General features: G+C 46.8%; 1 protein-coding gene across 7 annotated transcripts in view; it reads left to right on the top strand.

Annotated features, from left to right (window-relative positions):
• Positions 1–26,140, top strand: part of IQSEC1 (IQ motif and Sec7 domain ArfGEF 1) — a 1,051,066-nt gene that overhangs the window by 82,043 nt on the left and 942,883 nt on the right. The gene's annotated exons all lie outside the window — the stretch shown is intronic.

Below are 26,140 nucleotides of genomic sequence, written 5' to 3'. Positions count from 1 at the left end.
CATTCAGAATATCTCAGTGGGAGTAGAACGAGGTCAAACACAAAGTCAAAGCACCATCTTGTACGATAAAGGACCCATGAAATTCCAGACTTAGGGCCCATACTCACGGGCTACAATTGTCGCCGCAACACGCGTTGCCAGGCGATTGGCGCGGTCAATCGCCTGGCGACAGTTGCCGCCGCAACTCCGCCGCAACTGTCGCTAGTCCGCGTGAGTATGCGGACTAGCGACAGCAACATAATTGAAAATAGATGGCGCTTCCGGCGAGGGGGGAGGAACGTCGGCGACAGCTTCCGTCACACAGCTGATCCCTCTTCTGCGTGTGTACGTGGAGGGACCTGGCGACGAGCTGTTGCCGGCCTGTTGCGCACACGCTCACGTGTGCTGGCGACAGGCCACTTATGTAGCCCGTGAGTATGGGCCTCTAAATGCTCTGTCTGAAGTATAATGGACCCCATGCGAAATTGTTCCATCTAGCAATATTTTGTGGTGACATTGGGAGAGTGTCCTTGAAGCTGTCTGAACATCGCTTTTCATGTGCTTTGGAGGTGCACGAACCTGTGTTCAGTTTTCATACATAGCAATTGTTGATGATTCTCACAAAAAGGTTTAGAGTGATGTTACAAGGTTACACGTTTGTGTAAACCTGAAATTTAAGGGAACATAAAACAATTTTATTACCTTTTTGTTTTTCTAGTATGTTTAAGCAAATAAGTCCAGTGTTGGTCAACATTCATTTTTGCTAAAATAAAAGTTGCTTCAGGTATAGAGATGTCGCGAACGAAAATTTGTTCGCGAATGCAAACTTGCGAAAAGCTTTGCGAACTTTTCGAACCGCCATAGACTTCAATGGGCAGGCAAACTTGAAAAACTTCAAACATTAATTCTGGCCACAAAAGTGATGGAAAAGATGTTTCAAGGGGTCTAACACCTGGAGGGGGGCATGGCGGAGTGGGATACATGCCAAAAGTCCCGGGGAAAATTACGGATTTGACGCACAGCAGGGTTTTAAGAACAGAAATCACATTGCATGCTTAATTGGAGGCCTAAAGTGCTTTAAAACATCTTGCATGTGTATACATCAATCAGGGAGTGTAATTAGAGTTCTGCTTCACACTGCACACCAAACTCACTGTGTAACGCACCGCAAACAGATGGCCGTGCTGGTGTGCACGTTGGCGAGAGTGCAGGTGATGGCGGCTTTCCAGCCCATATGGTCGGACTGAGGTAGCTCAACGACAGAACAACAGTGACTGTTCAGCTGATCGAATTTGGTCTGTCCACAATGAAGCAACGACCTTATTTTCTTGGGTGTGTCCCCCAACACACTCATATAGGTCATTGCTTCATTGTGATACGCAAGCCCCTTCACCGCGGCAAGGTAACGATCACGAAGGGGAATGGTCACATGTACATGCCTTTTGTTTTGTTGTTGCAGCCACAGTGCAGCCAGAAAAATTAGGCAGGCATGTACACGCACAAGAAAAAATATTATTCTTTTTGTTAGTGGCCACTGCTAGCAGTGGCCTTAAAAATTCAGGAGTCCACCTGGAGTCCTGGTGGACCCTGTTGGTGGTGGTGGAGAAGGCAGTCAAGCGACCTGCAGGCAGAGCTGCTGTGTGGGAAATAACTTAGTCTTGGGGCAGGCAGCAGCGGCCGGCAGGCAGGCAGAGATGCTGTGTGTGGGGACTGATTTAGTCTTCGGGCAGGCAGTAGCCCTCCGGGATCCATGCCTCATTCATTTTGATAAAGGTGAGGTACTGAACACTTTTTTGACCTAGGCGACTTCTCTTCTAAGTGACAATGCCTCCAGCTGCGCTGAAGGTCCTTTCTGACAGGACGCTTGAGGCGGGGCAAGCCAGAAGTTGGATGGCAAATTGTGACAGCTCTGGCCACAGGTCAAGCCTGCGCACCCAGTAGTCCACGAGTTCATCGCTGCTCAAAGTGTCTATATCCACACTTAAGGCCAGATAGTCGGCTACCTGCCGGTCGAGGCATTGGTGGAGGGTGGATCCGGAAGGGCTAAGGCGAGGCAATGGACTAAAGAATGTCCGCATGTCCGACATCACCATTTGATTGCTAGAGCGTCCTGTCCTTGCCTGCGTGGACATGGGAGGAGGAGGAAGAATACTGGCAGTGGTACCTTTATTCCGTTGTGCTGTGACATCACCCTTAAACGCACTGTAAGGCTAGTTACACACCAGGACGTTGCGTTTAGGGGACGTTATAGGGCACATAACGTGCCCCTAATGCAACGCCTGGTGCTCTCTGGTGTGGACGTCGGAGTGAGCCGCGTTGTGCAGCTGTGTGTACTCTTGGACGCATGCGGCATCACGTGGTCCCGCCCGGCCAATCGCCGCACAGAGCGGCCGCTCCAGGAAGTAAACACTGCACGTCACACCGTGCAGTGAATATTAATTAGCCATGTGCCCGGCCGCGCTCCCCTCCTCCCCAACATGACTGAGCATGTGCAAACAGTCTAACGCGGCTTAGCTGCGTAGAACGCACAGCATGCAGCACTTTGCTGCGTTACAATGTAACGCAACGTGGGCAGTATGAACAGCCCACTTGTGTTACATTGCTGTGCGTTGGGGGAGCGTTACAGGCTGCACTAACGTGCGCCTGTAACGTCCCTGTGTGCAAGAAGCCTAAAGCAAACTTGCCAAATGGTATTTCAAGTGCTGCATCCTTTCTGTCTTCTGGTAATTTGGTAACATCTCCAGGACTTTGTGCTTATACCGAGGGTCTAGTAGCGTTGCCACCCATTACAGGTCATTCCCCTTGAGTTCGGGGGTTCCTTAATAGGCTGGACCGCATGAAAGACCCCATCTGCACAAACTTGGATGCCGACGTACTAGCCATCTATTCTTGCTCTTCCTCAGTGATGTCAGGTAAGTTCTCCTCCTCCTCCCTCCAGCCACGAACAATACCACAGGAAAGGTGAGCAGCACAAGCCCCCTGTGACACCTACTGCAGTTGTTCTTCTGCCGCCTCCTCAAAAAAAAAACCTTCCTCGTCTGACTCCTCTTCCATAGACGACTTCTCCTCCTCCCCCTCCTCTGTGCTGCCGCAGGTGTTGACGAAAAATCTGGTTCTGGTCGTGATGTTTCCCACAACTCTTCCTCCTCTTCCTGTTCACGCTCCTCTACAGCTTGATCCACCACTCTACGCACGGCACGCTTCAGGACAAAAGCATATGGGATCAAATTTCGGATGGCGCCTTCACTGCGACTCACCAGGTTTGTCACCTCCTCAAACGGACGCATGAGCCTGCAGGCATTACGCATGAGTGTCCAGTGCTTCGGCCAGAAAATGCCCAACTCCCCAGAGCCTGACCTTTTACCGTAGGTGTACAGATAGTCGTTGCCGGCTTTCTCCTGTTGTAGCAGGCGGTCAAACATGAGGAGCGTTCAATTCCAGCGAGTCGGGCTGTCGCAAATCAAGCACCTCACCGGCAAGTTGTTTCTCTGCTGAATATCGGCTAGGCCATGGCCGTGTAGGAACGCCTGAAATGCCCACACACCTTCCTGGACTGCTTCAGGACCTCCTGTAAGCCTGGGTACTTAGGCACAAATCTCTGGATTATGAGATTCAGTACATGTGCCATGCAGGGTACATGTGTCAACTTTCCCAAACTCAAAGCCGACAAGAGATTGCTGCCGTTGTCACACACCACATTGCCGATCTCCAGTTGGTGTGGGGTCAGCCACTGATCCACCTGTTTGTTCAGAGCAGCCAGGAGAGCTGCTCCAGTGTGTCTCTCGGCTTTGAGGCAAGACATTTTTAAGATGGCGTGACACCGTCATACCTGGCATGCAGCATAGGCCCTGCGGAGCTGGGGCTGTGTAGTTGGAGAGGAGATCGCAGCACCAGTAGAGTAGCACTGCCACTCAGCCAAGGAGGATGACAGTGAAGAGGATGTAGCAGGAGGAGTAGGAGAAGGAGAGGAGGTGGCAGCAGGCCTGCCTGCAAGCCGTGGAGGTGTCACAACAAGGTCCACTGCACAGCCACGTACTCCCTGCTTGCCGGTCACCAGGTTGACCCAATGTGCTGTATAAGTAATGTAGCGGCCCTGGCGGTGCTTTGCAGACCAGGCATCCGTGGTCAGGTGGACCCTTGACCCAACGCTGTGTGCCAGAGATGACACCGCTTGCCTTTCAACATCACAGTACAGTTTGGGTATGGCCTTTTGCGAAAAATAATTTGCGGCCTGGTATTTCCACTGCGGTGTCCCAATTGCCACAAATTTTCGGAAGGCTTCGGAGTCCACCAGCTGGTATGGTAACAGCTGGCGAGCTAACAGTTCCGCCAAGCCAGCTGTCAGACGCCGGGCAAGGGGGTGACTGACAGACATTGGCTTCTTCCTCTCAAAGATTTCCTTAACGGACACCTGGCTGCTGTGGGCAGAGGAGAATGAACCGCTCAAGGTGAGAGGCGGAGTGGAGGAGGGTGGCTGTGAAGGTGCAAGGGATAAAGCAGCTGAAGATGCTGTACGTGAAGGAGGAAGAGGAGGCGGTGTGTGGCTTTGCGGTTGTGTGCTGCTTTTCCTTAGGTGGTCATCCCATTGCCGTTTTTGCTTTCTCACCATGTGCCTTCGTAAGGCAGTTGTCCCTACGTGGGTATTGGTCTTTCCACGACTCAATTTTTGGTGGCAGAGACTACAGATGGCATTGCTCTCAAAAAAAATTCCACACTGCTAAGCCCTGGGATAATGGCACTTTTATGGTGGCGGCAGCAGCTGAGCTTGAAGGGCAAGTTGGCTGGCTGTACATGGGTGGCAATACATTGCCACAAGCTGATTCTGACGACGAGCTTCCCCTGCTTCTTTCAGCAACTCGTCTCCTCCTACTCCTCTCTGACTCCCCCTCTGAACTGTCCCCCTGTTCATCTCCTTCAACCCACGTGACATCCATGACAGTATCATCATAATCATTCTCCACAGCTTCGCTTGTATCAGACACCTCCAAAACTGCACCAATAACAGGTACTTCATCATCCTCACACCTTACGTCCATACTGTCGCCTAACTCAGACATATGAGGTAGTGTAACATGCTTAGCGCCATCATCTTGTAACAACAATGGCTGTGAATCAGTTAATTCCCCACCAAATAACTTATGCCAACTGTCAAATGGAGCGGATGTGGTGCTAGTAGTAGCAGTGTTGGCTGCGGAGGAAGATATGTCACGGTTCTGTGCGGAAGCTGAGGAACATGAGGTCTTCTGTGTTAAATAGTCAACTACGGCCTGACAATCTTGGGGGTTGATGGTACGTGCCTTCTGAACACTGTACTTTGGTCCAGGGCCGCACAAAATCACGCCACCATGACCTCAAACAGACCTGCTGGGTGGCCTGCCTCTGGCTCTGCCACTCCCTATTGTTTTGTCCATATTGGGGGGGATGAAGTGAAAGGTATGCACTTACTTGACTAATACAATGTGCAGTCGCACAGGTGCACTGAAAAGGTTGCAGTGACTGCAGGTATAACAATATGCAGTCGCACAGGTGCAGTGAAAAGGTTGCAGTGCGTGCTGCAGGTATAACAATGTGCGGTCGCACAGGTGCAGTGACTGCTGTGCAGGTATAACAATGTGCGGTCACACAGGTGCAGTGAAAAGGTTGCAGTGAGTGCTGCAGGTATAACAATGTGCGGTCGCACAGGGGCAGTGAAAAGGTTGCAGTGACTGCTGTGCAGGTATAACAATGTGCAGTCACACAGGTGCAGTGAAAAGGTTGCAGTGAGTGCTGCAGGTATAACAATGTGCGGTCGCACAGGGGCAGTGAAAAGGTTGCAGTGACTGCTGTGCAGGTATAACAATGTGCAGTCACACAGGTGCAGTGAAAAGGTTGCAGTGAGTACTGCAGGTATAACAATGTGCGGTCACACAGGTGCAGTGAAAAGGTTGCAGTGACTGCTGTGCAGGTATAACAATGTGCGGTCACACAGGTGCAGTGAAAAGGTTGCAGTGACTGCTGTGCAGGTATAACAATGTGCGGTCCCACAGGTGCAGTGAAAAGGTTGCAGTGACTGCTGTGCAGGTATAACAATGTGCGGTCCCACAGGTGCAGTGAAAAGGTTGCAGTGACTGCTGTGCAGGTATAACAATGTGCGGTCACACAGGTGCAGTGAAAAGGTTTCAGTGAGTGCTGCAGGTATAACAATGTGCAGTCGCACAGGTGCAGTGAAAAAGTTGCAGTGACTGCTGTGCAGGTATAACAATGTGCAGTCACACAGGTCACAGGTGCACTTACAGGTATGCACAGACTGGTATTACACAATACAATGTGCCTGTCACACACACAGGTCCAGTGCCAGTGAAAGGTATACACTGAATGTGCTGGGCCTGGCACAGTAGGAATTAGCAAGGGCCAGCTGCGACAGACAGGGCTGTATAATGCAGTGTCAGTGGGCCACACCACCAAAAAAACACATAAGAAGAACATTAGCTCTCATAAGAGCTGTTTTGGGGTGCTTTTTAGCAACAAATATCAGCAAGGAGCAAGCGAACAGACCTCCTAACTATCGCTTTCCCTATTTCTCCAATGTCTCTCCCTTCTCTCACTAATACAGCAGCACACAGAGTGAGATCATGGCCGACGCTACTGCCTTATATAAGTGTGTGTGTGTGGGGGGCGGGGGGGGGCTCCAGGAGGAAGCGCAGCCTGATTGGCTGGCATGTGTCTACTGACTGTGATGTAGAGGGTCAAAGTTTAGCCTAATGATGTAGTATAGCGGGCGGGTCGAATCCGCATATAGATCGTGATTCGTCGCGAACGCGAACCCCTGATATTTGCGTGAATACGTTTGCGTGCGAACCGTTCAGGACATCTCTATTCAGGTAATGTCTGAAGAAGAAAGCATGCAAGACAGCTATTTACACTTCCTTTATTAAAGAGATGTGAGCAGCCTTATAAGTACATATATATATATATATATATATAGATATATATATATAGATATATATATATATATATATATATATATATAGATATATATATATATATATATATATATATATATAGATATATATATATATATATATATATATATATATATATATATATATATATATATATATATATATATATACTGTATGTACTGGTAAATATATACTGAACTGAACCTCCTCTTAAGCCAGGCTCATCATAAATGGTGTGTGTTGGGGGTTGGTGGGTGGGGGGTATGGATTATTTACCTCGGGGGGCTGCTCCTGAGCTCCCCATGTGTGTGCGGTCCTCCATGTTGGTTCATTGCCACAGTTCAAAGTACCTATAGTGAGAGCATGACCCATGCCACAGTGCATGCTGGGAGATGCTCTCCTTTACAGAATCTCACACAATTACCCTCTAACCACCTCCTGTCATCTTTAACTCAAGACTGTATCTCGCCTCCGACCTGCCTGCTCTAAATATATCCCACTTTAACTACTGTGATAATTATTATTATTGATTTATAACGCACCAACATATTCCAAACTAATAAACACACTTGTGGTACCTAACAATACAGACAATGATATACACAACATCTAGACATTGGTACGTAATACAGGATTGGTAGACATGGTGATTACAGTGACAAATGTACCATGATGAATAAAATGGATAACAAAATCCAAGACTCAAAATTATTAAACAAATTCCAAAACAAAAAAGGGCCCTTGCGAGCTTAAACTTCTCATACACATCCACCTTTACGCCCTACCAAATACCAGAACTTCTGCCCTCCAATCTCTACTGAAAAGGACCCACAAACCTTCACTGATCCAGGAAGGGAACCACCTGTCTGTGACGGTCTGATCACACGGTGTTTGCATTTTGTGCTGGTAAAGGCTTCTGTTTATTGCTGTTGTTTCGTTTGGGACAGACATTAGGATTACACCCAGTAGAGACAATTCTCAGTTCTATGTTGTAGTTAGTTGTCCAACTGTAGACAAGGCTTTTGCTAATGTTGTGTTCCTGATTTTCTTGTATGTAGTGTTTATAGCCCAATTCTGTGAAAACAGTATCAGGGCCACTGGCCAGTGAAGAGGTTTCCCTTATTTGAGTGTTTGATGCAAATATAAAAGGAACATTTCATGGCTGTGTGACACTTTCTCCCTGAAGCTGAATCGGTGGGTACAGAATTCAAACTATACAGTCCTCTGACTTAGTAACACCGGTCTTGTTGCCAAGAAACTAAAAACAAACATGCTTCATATGTACCAAACGCAAACATTGTACGGCTAGAGGTATGTCAATAATGTGGTGCCACGCCCATACTCTCCTGTAGCCACACCTCTTATCTTATCAGAGGACAATGATGATGAATATACTACAGTGTTGTTTTGTGTAACATTTTATTTAAAAGCAACAAAAGTCAAGTTTATTTCCTGTGTGACGTCCGTTGCTCCTTTACAGTTACAGAAGGGAGGAGGGTCACTGGGAGGAGGAGCAGTGGGCACTAGGATGGGGGGTCAGTGAGTGGAGGAGCAGTGGTCACTGGGAGGAGGAGCAGTGGGCACTAGGATGGGGGGTCAGTGAGTGGAGGAGCAGTGGTCACTGGGAGGAGGAGCAGTGGGCACTAGGATGGGGGGTCAGTGAGTGGAGGAGCAGTGGTCACTGGGAGGAGGAGCAGTGGGCACTAGGATGGGGGGTCAGTGAGTGGAGGAGCAGTGGTCACTGGGAGGAGGAGCAGTGGGCACTAGGATGGGGGGTCAGTGAGTGGAGGAGCAGTGGTCACTGGGAGGAGGAGCAGTGGGCACTAGGATGGGGGGTCAGTGAGTGGAGGAGCAGTGGTCACTGGGAGGAGGAGCAGTGGGCACTAGGATGGGGGGTCAGTGAGTGGAGGAGCAGTGGTCACTGGGAGGAGGAGCAGTGGGCACTAGGATGGGGGGGTCAGTGAGTGGAGGAGCAGTGGGCACTGGGATGGGAGGGTCACTGGGAGGAGGAGCAGTGGGCACAGGGATGGGGGAGACTGGGAGGATGAGCAGTGGGCACTGGGATGGGGATCACTGGAAAGAGGAACAGTGGGCACTGGGACAGGAGTCAGTGGAAGGAGGAGCACTGGGAGGAGGAGCAGTGGGCACTGGGATGGTGGAGGGGTCACTGGGAGGAGGAGCAGTGGGCACTGGGAGGAGGAGCAGTGGGCACTGGGATGGTGGAGGGGTCACTGGGAGGAGGAGCAGTGGGCACTGGGAGAAGGAGCAGTGGGCACTGGGATTGGGTCACTGGGAGGAGGAGCAGTGGGCACTGGGATTGGGTCACTGGGAGGAGGAGCAGTGGGCACTGGGATGGGGGAGGGGTCACTAGGAGGAGCAGTAGGCACTGGGATTGGGGCACTGGGATGGGAGGGGTCACTGGGAGGAGGAGCAGTGGGCACTGGGATGGGAGTCATTGGAAAGAGGAATAGTGGGCACTGGGAAGAGGAGCAGTGGGATGGGCAGCAGTGGGACACTGGAATGGGAGTCACTGAGAGATATCTGGCCCTAGACCTCGTGTGAAGCAATCCTCAGACTATCAGCCAGCAGGGAAGCTGGTCTTGGATTCCTATTCATGGGAGAGCTGCTATTGGTCAGGTGTCTTTAGTCATGTGACCTATAAAAATCTCCCGACCAGCCCTTATAATTCCTAGTCATGCCTTTCCTGGAGCCTCATCTCACTGAGGTATTTTAAATGCTAAATAATAAGCTGTACGTTGAATTAGAATAATATTCTCTACTCTTCCCTCCTCCCTGCACCTCTGCTCCACATGAAGCCTGAACCCAGGTATTAATAACCAACAAGAATTTCATGTTATATAATAATATGTAGATATTACCGCTTCGCTCATAGCTCATGTTAATTAAGCTCCATCCCCCGCTGCGACTAATGACTCTACAAGCGTCCCCGCGGCGGGCGGAGTTCTACAAAGTCGCACCTTCGCTGGCTGCTGCGTTCTGAGTGACGACAACGGCGAACTGGCGGGCGAGCACCGATTATAGTGGAGATATATACGACAAACCACGGCTGTGACTCTCGATTCCACGTGTTCCCACGGCGGGTGTAGTACTGGGAATTCGCACATTCGCCGGCAGCTGCGTTCTGCGTGACCACAATGGTGAACCAGCAGGGCGAGCGCCGATTACAGCGGAGATATACGGCCAACCACAGCAAAGATGTATTTACTCCCAATCCCAACCAGGAATTATAGAACAAGAGAATCCTCTGTGCAATTACGTCTGATGGGAACATGGCTGCGTCTCGCCGCGCTTCTCTAACAGTCTCCGTTAATAAATCGCCGTTCATTGACTGGGGTGATTCTAATGAAATGCAAAAACCACAACTAGCGGGTCTCATAGAGGTCACAGATAGAAAATAAATCAAATGGAACCGCGACACGGCGAATCGCACGGCGAGGAATAACAGTACCGAATCTCAGCATTGTCTCTGTTAGTGGAAGCGCAGGATGATGGGATAGAATATTATAATAATGGAGCATTAAAGAGGCCCTGTACTGACATATAGTACAATGAAATACATTATTTAGGATACATATTTTATGGTAATTTTCCTGGTTTCAGCATCAGAATCACTTCCTAGATCTATATATTGCTGTATATAGGGGTGTAACTCCGCCCACCCAGTAATGCTTGGCCTAGGCTGATTAGCTATGCAGAATCCTCTACCCCCCCCCCCCCCACACACACACACACACACACAAACACACCCCAAGCATTCCTGGAGACCAGGTATATTTTCTACTGGCTTTGGAACTGTCAGTAAACAAACATTCCGCAGAGTGCACCTACCAGCAGTAAAGATGTCACCCCCTGTGATGAATGTCAGGATGTAAATCAGGGGGAGGAAGGATTTTACAATAGTCAAACACTGACTAAATAATCTATAAATGAATATAGTGAAAAAAATAAGCAATTTATTAATTGCGTTATTTTCAGTATAGTTCCCCCATGCAGAATTCCCCCCACCCCACTCTAACCCTATGCGGAATCTCCCTAGGCGGAAGAAGACTGCGTGGGAGCGACTGGTGCGGAGGGGGCTGGAGGAAGACCCAGGTATGTAGAAAACTTTTATATCTGTCCGTCTCTTGTACACTTTAAGGCTGGACCTGCCTTGGTGCACCCAGCATCATATTCCTGCCGTGTATGGTTAGATTGGATGCCGGGCCTGATTTCTAGAAAGGCAACAAAGGCCTTAGCCTTGGGCACCTGCAGCCTGAGGGGGGCTGGACATAAGAGGGGCGGCAGAACAGGGAAGACAAGGATATAGGTTGAAAAAGTAGACTGGAAATGGGAGCAACACATGGAAGAGGGATGCTGCTGCCCAAGAGAGCTGTGCATGAAAGAGAGATGCTGCTGTGCATGGATAGTACACATGGAAGGGGGGGGGAGGGGCTGCACCTGCTGGGGGGGGGGGGGCTGCTACTCATGGACTGAAAGTAACAAGACAGTTGGCCTGGGGGTGCTAAAAGCAAGAATTTGGCCTTGGTTGGATCTGTCACCATCCCCGGCACGGAACCCTTGTTCCAAGAGTCGCTGTTGGAAGGAAAGCAATGACAAACTTATGTCATGTAATAAAAAGCAGAGGTGTCACCTGGCCAACAAAGTTTTGCATAGTCAAAGTGTAACAAACTTACCTGGTGTTGTCTCTGGAGGCTGCTCTGAGCAGCTGCAGGAAGCTTCCTCTTCCTCTTTGGTCAGTTGCATGCCCAGCTCCCCTGTAAACGTGAGTCAGCATGTTCACATCCCCGGCTCTCCTGTAGATGTGGGTCAACGTATTGTTTCTGGCAGTCTCCCTAGGAGGACGCGCACAGCTCAGAGCTGCCTTTATAGGTTAAGGAGGCGTGTCTGAAGTGTGTCAGCTGATTCCTGCGGTCAGCTGCACTTGCTGCAGGGATGTTGCTGATTAGTCTGATTTTCCTGGGGGCTTGGTCTGTAGTCTATTCCTGCTATATAAGCCCTGGGTATTCAGTTACTCGCAGTCTGTTATAGCTATCAGTTCGCTTAACGCTGGACCTTGCTCTGCTTCTGAGTCTAGTTAAAGTTCTGCTGAGATAGATATATATGCAGTGTTTGCAATATATATGTATCCTTAGTTAGTATTGTATATTGCATTGTGATTGTTCTCTGTGTATGACCCGGCAAGCCCTCCACTTTGATTAAAGTCTCATCCCCCTGTACTACAGTCATCTGATCCTCGATATTGACCTCAGCTAGCCTAATGACCTTGTCTCTGTCTTATCCTTAACTGTACCTCAGCCATCTGATCTTATGTGTATGACCTCTGCCTGAATAACGACTTAGCACCCGTCTTAGCCCTTTTTTACCTTAGCCATCTGATTACCAGTGTATGAATGTAACCTGTTAATTGACCTAGCTCTGTCTTAGTCCTTTTGTACCGGATACCTCTCACTTCACGTGTATGACCTCAGTTGACGATCTGACCTCGATTATTGTATGTTCTGTGTATACTTCTAAGCCAGTGTTACATTACATTATAACGGACCCAAAAAGTATTATCATGGAGGAGTTACAATGTCAGGTTCAGCTTCTTGCGACTGCTGCGAATCAACTCAATACCACAGTCGCTGCTCAGCAAGATCAGTTAAGACAGTTGTTAAACAAATCTCAACCTGAGCTTAATACAGGTCGTAGAGAGCAGTTTGTAGTTTCTCCTATCTCTGAGCCCAAAATGCCATTGCCTGAAAAATTCTCTGGTTCCAGATCTGATTTCAGTAATTTTATGAACCGATGCCTGACTTATTTTGAGGTCAGACCGAGATCATGGGTTCTGAATCTCCAGAGAATTTCCCTCATTAAGACTCTCTTACAGGGTGAATCTCAGACTTGGGCTTACGGGTTACCTCCTGATCATGAAGCTCTGTCATGTGTAAGCAAGTTTTTTGAGGTCATGGCTGTGATTTATGCCGACACAGACGTGTCTGCTATCACAGCTCGTAAACTCCACGAACTGCGGCAAGGCCGTCATACTGCAGAAGATTATGCCACCGAATTTTGGCGTTGGTCAGTTTCTTCCAAGTGGGGAGAGGCTGCACTTCTTGACCAATTGTTATTAGGTTTGGCAGATTCTGTAAACGATGCTCTGGTTAGTCACCCTGAACCCAAGACTTTTGAGGAGGCCATTTCCTTGGCCATTTGTGTAGATAGACGCATTAGATATCGCCGCCATGGCGGTGCTCACTCTTCTACCATGCCTACTCCCCGATCTAATAATACTGTTACACCCTCTAGTGAGGAACCCATGCAGCTGGGATATTCTAAATTATCCCCTTCTGAGAAACTCAGAAGACGTCATGAGGGGTTGTGTATGTATTGTGGCGAAAAGGGGCATTTTGTGCAGAACTGTTCAGCCAAGAGGAAGGCGGTAAAACTTCCATGCCTAGGTGTAGTTGGGGAATCTCATCTGGGCAAGCAGATGCTTTCCCTTAAAGTAAAAAACATATTCCTGCCAGTGACTATTCTCTGGAATGGTCAGACTAGCTCTGCACAAGCATTTGTGGACTCCGGGGCGGCGGGTAATTTTATTGATTCTGAATTTGCCGCAAGTTTAGGTATCCCTGCCTTGCCTTTATTAAATAAACTTTGTTACTGCCATTGACGATTCTCCTCTTCAGGGTGGTCAGCCTATTGTCATTACTCCTGAAATTTCTCTACAGATTGGAGTTCTGCCGTTTGAAGAACTGCAGTTCTTCATTCTCAGGATGCCTTCTAGTCCCTTGATTCTTGGTCTTCCCTGGTTGCAGACTCACAATCCACTCATTGATTGGTGTTCAGGCCAATTTACCAATTGGTCTGCTCAGAAATGTTTACAGGGTATCCCCTTACTCAATGTGAAGATTGTGTCCGACAAATTACCGTGTCATTATAAGTCATTTGTCTTTTCTCCTCAATCTGCTGACAAACTGGCCCTTCACAGACCTTATGACTGTCTAATTGATTTGCTGCCAGGTACTATGCCTTCCGGGGGACATTTATATAACCTTTCTGGCCCTGAAAAACAGGCTATGAAAGAATATATCAATGAAAACCTCGACAAGGGTTTTATCCGACCATCCACGTCTCCAGCTGGGGCGGGGTTTTCTTTTTTTGTCAAAAAAAGATGGCGGATTGCGCCCGTGCATAGATTACAGAAGTTTGAACAAAATTACGGTGAAAAACAGATATCCGTTACCTCTCATTGACGATCTGTTTTCTCAAATATCTGGCGCAAGGATCTTCAGTAAATTGGACTTGAGGGGAGCATATAATTTGATCAGGATACGACAGGGGGATGAGTGGAAGACTGCTTTTAACACCCAGGATGACCATTACGAATATCTCATAATGCCTTTTGGCCTATGTAATGCTCCAGCCGTTTTCCAGGATTTTGTTAAAGATGTATTCAGGGATGTTTTAGGCAAATATGTTGTTGTTTATTTGGATGAATTCTGATCTACTCCAACTCATTATCAGAACATTGTGAACATGTGAAATGGGTACTTCAGAAGTTACGAGAAAATTCCCTGTTTGCAAAACTAGAGAAATGTCTTTTGAGGTCACTCAGGTACCATTTTTGGGGTATATAATTTCTGACTCCGGTCTGTCTATGGATAAAAAAAAGTATCTGCAATTTTTGGATTGGCCACAACCCAGAGATCTTAAAGCTTTGCAGCGTTTTTGGGTTTTGCTAATTACTACCGAAAATGTATCAGGAATTTCTCTACTTTGGTAGCGCCTTTAACTGATCTGACTAAAAAAGGAGCTGATCCTTCCAAGTGGCCATTGTCAGCCTGTGAAGCCAGCATTTTGCTCCGCCCCCATTTTGACACATCCTGATGTGTTATTGCCTTTCTGTGTGGAAGTTGATGCCTCAGAGGTAGGAGTGGGGGCAGTTCTTTCGCAGTACTCGGGTCATCCTGAAAGGTTGCATCCTTGTGCTTTCTTCTCTAAAAAGTTTTCATCAGCAGAGCGCAATTATGATATAGGGAACAGGGAACTTGTGGCAGTTAAGATGGCATTTGAGGAATGGAGAAATTGGTTAGAGGATGCTGAACATCCTGTCACTGTGTACACCGATCACAAAAACTTAGAGTATGTGGAAAAGGCTAAGCGACCCAATCCCAGACAGGCACGGTGGGCATTGTTCTTCTCACGTTTCAATTTCACCATTACCTATAAACCAGGAAGCAAAAATGTGAAGGCCGATACTTTGTCCAGATGTTTTGATTCCGAGGTTGTGCAATCTATGGTTCCCGTGTCCATTATACCTAGACACTGTGTGGTCGCGGCCACAAACACTCAAGAAGCTCCTGACTTGTTTGAATTACAAGCCTCTTTTCAGGAAAACTGTCCACCTGGAAAGCCTTCGAATGTATACTTTGTACCGATTCACTTTCGTTTACAGGTGCTTCAGCAATTTCATGACACCAAACTGGCAGGTCATCCGGGTGAGACCAAAACCTTGGATTTACCAACCCGTCATGTTTGGTGGCCAACTGTGAGAAAGGACTGTAAGGCCTATGTTGAGGCATGCAGCATTTGTACCAGAAGTAAAGTCTCTAGGAAAGCTTCTAGATGGAGTTTAATGCCGTTGCCCATTCCTCAGGTTCCATGGACTCATATTTCTATGGATTTTGTGTTGGATTTGCTTTCTTCCAGTGCAAAAAGTGTGATTTGGGTGATGGTGGACAGGTTCAGTAAGATGGCCCATTTTATTCCCCTGTGTAAATTGCCTTCTGCCATGGAACTGGCTGAATTATTCATTGAACATGTCTTTAGTCTGCATGGTATTCTGGAGAATATTGTGTCTGTTAGGGGAGTTCAGTTTGTCTCCCAGTTCTGGCGGTCATTTTGTTCTCGTTTGAGGATCTCCTTGTCATTTTCCTCGGATTTTCATCCCGAGACCAGTGGTCAGATGGAGAGAACAAACCAATCCCTGGAGCAGTATATCAGGTGTTTTGTGTGTGACCGTCAGGAGACCTTGCTTTAACTTTTACCATTTGCCGAATTTGCGTTCAATAACCTTCCCAGTTCTTCCACCAAACTCACCATTTCAGGTGGTTACTGGTTGGACTCCTAAGTTTACTTAATTTCCAGTGCCCAGTCTTCCTACCCAGTCCTGGAAGAATGGATCTCCCATATGCAGTCAGTCCCATATCTATAGCTCATCCCAGACCAGGCATTTGCGGCCGCCGGAGTAGGAAACATGGCTAGCAGCCTGGGGATAGCCATCCTGGCCACCTTGGTTCCCCTCTTTGCGTCCTCATTGGGCACATATTCACCCTGGTGATGCTTTGTTGCTGTTTCTGACTCCTGGTCTCTCATAGTTGGGCAATTTCGAACACCCCCGTTCCTCAGATTGGAGCGCCCTCCCTCTTCCCCTTTCACGATGTCCAATTTAAATGTGACCAATACATGTACGAATTTAGTCCCTGATGGGACAGTGGTGGCGCTTTTAGGACTTGTTTGGGAGAAATATACCCCCGCTGGTCTTTTTAGGTAGGTTTATGGGGACCCTTTATGGGTTTTTAAGTGTTAATTACAAATAAAAATTTATTTTTATTCATTATGGGTAATAAAAATTAACAATGGGGAAAAGCCACGTTGCGTAGATACTATATGATGGATGCATTTATTTCATTGCACTTCACACTCACTATGTGTTTATATTTATATGGCGTTCTCACTATGTTAAGAAATGTCGTCCACAATGTTGTTAATGTCACAGCAGTTTATGACGTGAGTTGGACAATAAGTCCCTTACTTCGTTTTCACATTATCTTAACACTGAAGCACATGTCACTACAATTGTATTTTACACCCATTGTCACAGTTTGTGGTATGCTAAGCAGCATACGCTTGTATGACAAGCCTAATGCAACTTTCTGTCACACTTCGCCGCTGGGCGGCGAGTCCCCGCCCCCTCACTCTACACCAATCACGAGCGCCGGAGGCGCGGCTCCTGAATCCTATACAGGGAACCGCGCTGTGCTCTGTTAGACAAGGACAAGAGCATTTGAACAAGTGCCAGCCAGGCGCAAAACGGCTGTAGTGCCGTCCTTCACAACCCCTCCCTGGTCACCCGAGCCCTGCACACCCCAGCACAGGTTTGCATACACCTATGTGTGTCCGATGTACATGTACTAACGTGGCATGAAGATTGAATAAAGCTCATAAAGTGACAGTTGCCCGGTCTGTCTTGATGTACTTGATCTATGCTACTTGTTTCCATGTGACCCATACCGGCTGCACGTCCTTTGGCTTGCACTGTGTGCCGCAGTACTGGTGTGCTTTGGGGTGAAGATTTTTCTGTTTGCATGTTGCATATACAGGACTGTAGGCCCCTCTTGAAACAAGAATACTGAAGTGCCGAGTTGTTACAATTTTCTACAGTGTACTAAGGAATTTGGTTTTGACTCCACCCACTTTTTGTAACCTTGACACACAGTCCCTAAACGTCCAAGATTGTGAGCTTTCAGGTTCCTGGCATCTATAATGTGTGAATGGAAGCAGTATATCCAAATCAGATTGTCTGTTTGTGGTTCCACCCCTTTAGTGAATTTAGACCCCAGTTACCCAATGACCGACTGTAGCAAGTTTGAAGCTTCTGCTATAAACAGTGTAAGAATGGCAGCAGTTTAAATATTCCCCTTGAAAATCAGTAGGTGAATTTTGATTGGCTGTTGTAGGCTCCACCCACTTTCCTGAATGTTAATCCCAGTGACCAAGTGTGGCAAGTTTGAAAACCCTGCGATTAACAGTGTGAGAGTGGCTGCAGTTTACAGTTGAATGTCTGAAATTTGATTGGCTATTTAATGCTCCGCCCACTTTTCCTGGATTTGTAACCTCGGTCACCAAGTGGCACACTGTGCCAAGTGTGGGGACTCTGGCTTGATTACTGTGAGAATGGCAGCCTTTTACATTTTTTTCATTGACATAAATGGGTGAAATCTGATTTGCTGTTTGTAGCTCCGCCCAGCTGTGCAGGGGGCCGCGAGACCCCCAGAACATATCATCCCAGGTAGCAAGGGATCTGTACACCAAGTTTCGTTCAAATCGGTTAAGTCGTTTTTGAGTGATCGCGGCACACGCGCGCGCGGTGGCTTGCACGCTGACGGCGTGTTTGGAGCAGGATACTGAGTTTTTCAGGGGGGACATTATGAGCACCCAACGGGCAGACGCAGGTAAGCCTTCTTAGGCAAAGTTATGCCAGGCAGTCTGATCCCTGCTCACTGGGCTGCTGTAGCTTACAATTATGCCTCTTCTTCTGCTATCTTCCTTTCTTTCAGCTTGTTCAGCTGAAGCTATGGATTCCACTGCAGCCACATCAAACCAGCCTCTGGCTCAAAGGTAGGGGGCATTCAGGTAGCTTCTTGCCCGCAATACTGAGTGCATGTGACTGACACTTACTTCTATGTCAGCCCTAGGAAACAACACAAAAAGAAGACTCGTAGCAGATCAAGATCCTTCATATTATTATCATCGGGATAGAAGCAGATCACCGAGAAGACGCAGATCAGGATCACGCAGTTAAGGAAGGAATGGATGCTGGGCTTGCAACAGAGATGTTATGCCTTGGAAGACTGTCTGCAGTCAGTGCTTTTCTGAAATGTCTACAGAGCCTCAGCAGTCACCGGTGGATGTTTCTGAACTCATTATGCAGGTGGTTCAAGACTCCATGAAGGAATATATTGCATCCCTCCCGGTACAGCCGTCAACTTAGGTGGAGACACCTCAACAGCCTGTATCATTGGATGATGACCTTCCTGCAGTGAGCTTTGACTTCACACTGGTCGAGCCGTATGTGTGTTCGATGAGAGAAGCCATACAGTGGGAAGATGGAGAAGCTGACAATAATCCGGAAAATACTAAAAAGCAGAAAGAGTGCTATTCCCATTTAAAGAAATAGTTAACTCCTTTCCCTTTCATGGATGAGATTGTGATCAAAGATGAATGGGAAAAGCTGGAGAAGAAGCCTCCACTAAGTAACCATTTAGATGAACTTTACCCAATTGAAGAGGAAAAGTCTAATTGGTGATTAAATTACCAAAACCAACAACACTACCTAGGGAGAATGCTGATTCCTTCAGGGATGCTTCAGATCGAAAAATGGATGCCGAGTTGAAGAAAATTTATTTGACCTCGGCGGGGGGGGGGGGGCAACTAGACCCGCAATCGTACTTACCTCTATTGCCAAAGCTCTCAAAAGTTGGACTATAAACATAGAAGATGCACATCGAAGTGATACTGATAAATAAGCAATTATCTCAGCATTTGATGATCTCAAGCTTACGGCTGACTTTATGGGAGAGGCAGCGGTGGACATTATATGGTGTACTTCCAGATCCATGGTGCATTCAGTTGTTGCAAAAAGAGCCCTTTGGTTAAAGGCTTGGTCTGCTGACCCCTCATCTCGGCAGCACTGGTGTAAAATTCCATATGATGGAAAAAATGTATTTGCAAAGGAGATGGATAGCGCCATACAAAGAATAACAGGAGGTAAATCGGTCTGATCCTGCAGGATCAAAATAACAAGAAACCACCTTTCCAACAGGCAAAGTTCCAGCAGCCAAGATACAGAAATACTCGGTCTTATAAGCCTGGATGATAATATCGTAGGAACTGGCAAATTTCACAATTAATTTCAATGGACACACAAACAAAGGACCTCGTCTACAAACCAGGCTCAACAAAAGTCCTTTTGATGGTGTCTCCACCCAGACTTGTCCGGTAGGAGGGAGATTGAAGGACTTCCAACAAATATGGGTTGACAATATCCACAACCCTTGGGTACTGAGAACTGTAACACAAGGACATCGATGGAAATTTCTGAAAGGCCTTCCAAGAAGTCACTTTACGCCCACAAAGATTCCATCTACAGAAACGAGAGACTTATTTTAACACAGTACAAAGATACCCTACTACTCAAGAGAGCAATAATCCAGGTTCCGGAGTCATCAAAAGGAAGGGGGTTTTATTCCCCAAGATTTTTCGTTCCCAAGGAAACTAGAGATTGGCTTCCAGTCCTCCATTTCAGGAGGTTAAACAAGCGGATTTATCTTGGAAGATTCAAGATGGAGACGCTTCAGACCATAACAAGATCTGTGATGGTGTCAGATTGGATGCTGTCTGTGGATTTGGAGGGCGCCTATTTGCACGTCCCCATCCACGAAGATTACCAAAAATGCCTCCGGTTTGTGATAGGCCAACTTCATTACCAATTCACGTGTCTCCCATTCGGGATCTGTACCGCTCCACAAACTTTCTTGAAAATTCTCTTAGCAGTAGTGGCTCTTCTGACGGTGAAGGATCTTCGACTATTTCAATACTTAGACAACCTACTCCTCCTCTCACAAGATCGAGAAACTCTATTGCTACATAAACAGATTCTGCTGCAGACTCTTCAACGCTTTGGTTGGAAAATCAATTTCAACAAGAGTCAACTGGAACCTACACAGGAGATGACCTTTCTGGGAGCATTATTAAAAACTCAGGAAAGCAGACTTATGCTACCAGAGGAAAAGAAAAGTGTTCTGATTGCAAAAGTTAAACAGGTTCAGATCGCAAAAGTTCAACAGGTTCAGTCCGCTAAGATGATTTCAGCAAGACAATGTCTGAGTCTGATTGGGTACCTTACCTCAACCATACCCATGATCAGGTGGAAGCACTGGCGTATCCGAGCCTTCCAATGGGGATTCCTTAGACAATGGAACAAGAAGGAGATGACTCAGATCATCTGGATAACATCTGTCATGAGAAACAGCGTACAATGGCGGGCGATACATACCAACTTAACAAAGGGTCATCTAATCCAACCTGGTCCACAGACCATCATTACTTCCGACGCCAGCGTAAAGAGCTGGGGAGCTGTGAGGAAACGCGGAAAAGCCGCCGCAAGGGCTCAGAGTGAGGCGGCTGTTTCCGCGTCCAACATGGCGGCACAACGCGGAGAAACCGCCGCATGCCGCATGGGCAGAGCGGTGGAGTCCGCGTTGGAGGCGGCAGATTGCACGGATGGCAGAGTTGCTGACAGTGCAGCCGGACGCGGGGAAACCGCCGCTCCCTTAGAGAGCGGGGCGCCGGTCCCCGCGCTTGAATTAAGAATCACATTGCAAGACATGTCTGGTGTGGCTGGGACTGCTAGTCCACACAGATTCAGAAGGACACGCGCGCGCGCGCTCAGAGGCAGAGCTTATATGACAGCCAGAAAAGGGTCAGCTGACATTTTCATTACTTGCCATTGGTCCAGCACTTAGGGAGGCGCTGGAGAGTACCTCACTATATATACTGGGTGCTGGGCATTCTCTGGTTGTCTGCCGTTGCGATCACAACGTGGGAGCACTCAGACCTTGTCTGTAGCTGTGTTCTAGCATAGTTTCCAAAGGTGTTGACATCAAGGCGCTCACACCTTAGCATTAGGAACATTGAATTGTATTATTTGTTATGACCTTCTGCCTGCCTGACTATTCCTCTGAACTCTGATCTTGTACCTTGCTATTTCTGATATCCTGTTGCCAAACTCTGCTCGTTCCTGGACTCTGTACTTGCATCCTGATTCTGTACCTTATCTGTGTGTTTACGACCTGGCTTGCCGACCTCGAGAACTGGCCTTACAGTTAGAGGCAGTTCCCAGTCCTGTTAGTGACACCCTCCCTCTCGGGTGTCACTCATGATCTGACCTTCCTACTCTTAGCCTAGCTCCTCCCTCCTGGAGAGTCTAGGCCATAGGAAGGAACATTCTTCTGGTGAAATACTCAAAGTATACTGTTGCATCTAAACACTCACTTGTTCTCCTTGGTGTCCAGAGGTTAGTAGATATATCTGATTATCGGTGATACTGCAGATCACCAATAATCGGGTATATTCTGTATTCCTGGTGAGACTGCAGTTCACCGGTAATCAGACCCTCTCTGTGTTACACCGATCGTTACAGGAGCGTACTGTCAGAAACTCACAGCCCAGGGAGTATGGTTTACCCCACAATACCAAACTCCAGCAAACATACTCGAATTAAGAGCGGCATACCAAGATTTAGTGAACTTTCACACTCTAATTCAGGGGAAGACAGTTCTAATCCAAATGGACAACCGCACTGCGGTATCTTATATAAGACGACAGGGGGGTGCGAGAAGTCTTCGTTTATTGCAGGAGATAAGAGATCTTTCAATTCGCGGAACAGAACTTATGAGACATCAAAGCAATGTATATCCCAGGTTCCCAGAGTATAAAAGAGGATTATCTGAGCAGGCACAAGATGGACAACTGCGAGTCTATGTCAGGAAGTTTATCTTTAGGTCTGCAACCAACTCGAGTACCCAGAGATAGACCTGATGGAGTGAAGATCCAATTTGAAATGCAGTACCTTTATGACCAGATACCCATGCAATCAAGCTACTGCAATAGATGTGATAACAGCTCAGTGGAATTTCAAGATCAGATATGTCTTTCCTTCTATTCTGATGATTCCACAACTACTGATGAGACTGCTGAAGGAGAGGGTAACATTGATTGCGATCATTCCATTCTGGTCGAACTGACCTTGGTTCCCCCTCCTGTGGGATTTGAGGTTACAATCTACTCTGCCTCTCCCCGACAGACTGGATCTACTGCATCAAGGATCAATCCTTCATGCAGATCCCCAGAACCTGAACCTGGTGGCCTGGGTATTGAGGGGAAAAGGCTGAAATCTCTAGGATGCTCTCAATCAGTAATAGAGACTATGCTCGGAGCCAGAAAATCAATAATCAATGCAACATATAAACGAATCTGGGACAAATTTATTGAATTTTCTCAAATAGAAGGTTTTGATCCTTTAGTTTCACAACCTCCATCAGATTCTTTCTTTCCTTCAGAAAGGGCTAGATAAAGGTCTTGGCTTCCACACTATTAAAGGACATATTTCAGCTATCTCAGTATTAACGGGTACCTCCTGGGTGGTACATCCATTACTCAAGCAGTTTGTAAAAGGAGTATTAAAATTAAAACCTCCTAAGGAAAATTTGTTTCCAAAATGGGAATTACCATTAGTGCTGCAGTCCTTAACCAAGGAACTTTTCTTTCCCCTTGAGAAGTGCTCATTGTGAAATTTAACTTTGAGAACAGTCTTTCTTGTAGCGATAGCATTGGCCCTAAGAGTGTCTGAAATTCAGGCATTGGGCTATGAAGAGCCATACCTCAGATTCTTCCCTGATTGAGTGATTCTCAGACCTATCCAAAGATTTATTCCAAAAGTAACAACTATTTTTCACCTGAATCAGGATTGGACTCTGCCAGTATTCTTTCAGGAAGATTCACAATTGACGCATCCTCTGGACATTGCAGACTCATTGAAGACTTATCTTGAGGCCACTAAGGACTTTTGTAATTCCGAAAGACCGTGGGTAATCCCATCGGGATACAGAAGAGGTCAACCAGCCTCAACCAGAACTGTGGCCTCATGGCTAGTTAAGACAATCCAGATTGCCTATAAAACGACTGTATTAAAGCTGCCGGAACAGATCGTTGCACAGTGTACCCGTAGTGTGTCGACATCATGGGCAGCAATGAATAGAGTCCCGGCAGAGAAGATCTGCCAGGCAGCCAACTGGTCAAGTATAAACACATTTATGAAGCTTTATAGGCTTGATTTAACTGCTCAATCTTCGGCAGTATTCAGAAGATCTCTACTAAGTACTACTGTTGTGTAAATATGTAATTAAATCTTGTGTGACAGCACTATTTTCCCTCCCTTCATTTCCTAGTTAGTTCCCATATGTGTGTGATCACATAAGGCATTGAGAAAACGGAAAATTGTTACTTACCTATGCGTAATTTTCCTTTCCCGATGCCTCTATGTCATCACACAATTGCCCACCCTTCTTCTTGACTTTCAAGCCATACAGTTTACAGAGCATGCAGAGCACACACAGAGCATGCAGAGCACTCTGTAAACTGTATGACTTGAATACAGATTACCTTTGAAGCAACGTGTGTGCCGTCTCCGTTTTTTGTTTTCTGTAAAGAGGCAGCAGGAGTGGTGTACCTGCAGGAGTCTGGCATAAGCTTCCAGGTCTGGAGAATAATAGGCCTGTCAAAGGTGTGTGAGAAGTGTGAACCCTTCACAGCTTCTTCTTGACTTTGGTGATTCCGAGGTTGACAAGACTGGGGGGGCAGGTTAAGCTAACAAATTTATATATTATGACGTCCTATGGGGTAGAGTAGGCGGGGCATCTACCCATATGTGTGTGATGACATAGCGGCATCGGGAAAGGAAAATTACGGGTATGTAAGTAACAATTTTCTGTTATATAGTTATATATAAAATTGTATGTGTGTATGTATGTGCCGCGATCACTCAAACGGCTTGACCGATTTGAACGAAACTTGGTACACAGATCCCTTACTACCTGGGATGATATGTTCTGGGGGTCTCGCGGCCCCCCTGCACACGTGGGCGGAGCTACAAACAGCAAATCAGATTTCACCCATTTATGTCAATGGAAAAAATGTAAAAGGCTGCCATTCTCACAGTAATCAAGCCAGAGTCCCCACACTTGGCACAGTTGGCCACTTGGTGACCGAGGTTACAAATCCAGGAAAAGCGGGTGGAGCATAAAACAGCCAATCGAATTTCAGCCATTCATTTTAAATGGGGAAATGTAAACTGCAGCCATTCTTAAACTTTTAACCACAGGGTTTTCAAACTTGGCACACTTGGTCACTGGGTGAATGAGATTAAGATTCAGGTGGGTGGAGCCTACAACAGCCAATCAAAATTCACCTATTGATTTTCAAGGGGAATATTTAAACTGCTGCCTTTCTTACACTGTTAGTGGCAGAGACTTCAAACTTGCTACAGTCGGTCATTGGGTGACTGGGGTCCAAATTCACTAAAGGGGCGGGGCCAAAAACAGGCAATCAGATTTCCTTGGTGGATAAACTGCTTCCATTCACACATTTTTGATGCCAGGAACCTGAAAGTTCACAAACTTGGTCATTGAGTAACTGGCAGGGTTCTCAAACTTGACACATTTGGTCACTGGGTGACTGGGATTAATATTCAGGAAAGTAAGTAGAGCCTTCAACAACCAATCAAAATTCACCTATTGATTTTCAAGGGGAATATTTAAACTGCTGCCATTCTTACACTGTTAATGACAGAGGCCAACCTGCTACAGTCGGTCATTAAGTGACTGGGGCAGAGCCACAAACAGCCAATCAGATTTCTTTGCTGGATAAACTGCTTCGATTCACACAATTTTGATGCTAGAAACCCGAAAGCTCACTAACTTGGTCATTGAGTGACTGTGTGTCAAGGTTACAAAAAGTAGGTGGAGCCAAAACCAAATTTCTGGGAAAATATAAACTGTAGCCATTCTTCACTGTTAATGGCAGGGTTCTCAAACTTTGCACAGCTGGTTACTGGGTGACTGGGATTAATATTCAGAAAAGTGGGTGGAGCCTTAAAAAGCCAATCAAAATTTGCCTGTTGATTTTCAAGGAGAATATTAAAATTGCTGCCATTCTTGCACTGTTAATGGCACAAGCCTCAAAACTGGTACAGTTGGTCATTGGGTCACTGGGGTTCAAATTCAGAAAAGGGGACAGAGCCACAAACGGCCAATCAGATCTGTTTCATTTTACTGAAAAACTACAAATTATTGATACTAAGGCCCCCAAAGCTCACAAACTTGGTCATTGAGTGACTGTGTGTCCAGGTTACGAAAAGTGGGCGGAGCCAAAAACAAATTTCACTGGGAAAATGTAAACTGCAGCCCTTCTTACACTGTTTATGGCAGGGTTCCCAAACTTTGCCCAGATGGTCACTGGGTGACTGAGATTAATAATCGGGGAAGTGGGTGGAGCCTATAATAACCAATCAAAACCCACCTGTTGATTTTCAAGTGGAGTAATTAAATTGCTGCCATTTTTACACTGTTAATAGCAGATGCTTCAAACCTGCTACAGTTGGTCATTGAGTGACTGGGGTTCAAATGCTGGAGAGGGGCGGAGCCACAAACAGCCAATATGATTTATTTAGTTTCTATGGGAATATACAAATTATTGATGCCAAAGACCCCAAAGCTCACAAACTTGGTCACTGAGTGTTTGAGCGTTAGGGTTAGAAAGTGGGTGCAGCCAACACCAGCCAAATACATACCCGGGCAACACTGGGCAATCAGCTA

Source organism: Hyperolius riggenbachi, chromosome 9 (genome assembly GCF_040937935.1).
Source record: "Hyperolius riggenbachi isolate aHypRig1 chromosome 9, aHypRig1.pri, whole genome shotgun sequence".
Classification (NCBI taxonomy): Eukaryota; Metazoa; Chordata; class Amphibia; order Anura; family Hyperoliidae; genus Hyperolius; species Hyperolius riggenbachi.
Note: the sequence above shows the minus strand (reverse complement) of the source record. Positions and strands in the feature narration are given on the sequence as shown.